General features: G+C 39.0%; 1 protein-coding gene across 1 annotated transcript in view; it reads left to right on the top strand.

Moving 5' to 3' along the window:
* The window catches only part of LOC119591767 (cadherin-related tumor suppressor-like), a gene marked incomplete at its 3' end in the record, with an annotated part of 104,813 nt that overhangs the window by 4,647 nt on the left and 99,871 nt on the right, over positions 1–295 (top strand).

The following is a 295-nucleotide window of genomic DNA, read 5'->3' as shown; positions in this document are numbered from 1 at the left end:
CATCATTCCACTCGTGTAAACATACTTGCCAATAAACAGAAAGGGCATAATACTGTTCTACGCCAAAGCAAATACTTCAAAAACAATACCAAATCCAGATGTCATTAAACGTTCTCCTTCGTCTTAACATTTTCCTTAAAAGTGCAAAAACAAGACGGCAGTAAATTCAATATAAAGACGCCGGCGAATACCACCCACTTAGGTCATGTTGCCAAGATGGAAAAGGTAATATCGACTTACACTTGGCTTGAGAAAACCTTCTTGTCTAAACAGCTGATTTTTTTGGGGGGCAGAG

This window comes from Penaeus monodon, chromosome 29, assembly GCF_015228065.2.
Source record: "Penaeus monodon isolate SGIC_2016 chromosome 29, NSTDA_Pmon_1, whole genome shotgun sequence".
NCBI lineage: Eukaryota > Metazoa > Arthropoda > Malacostraca > Decapoda > Penaeidae > Penaeus > Penaeus monodon.
The sequence above is the reverse complement of the archived record's forward strand: the minus strand, read 5'-3'. Positions and strand labels throughout refer to the sequence as shown.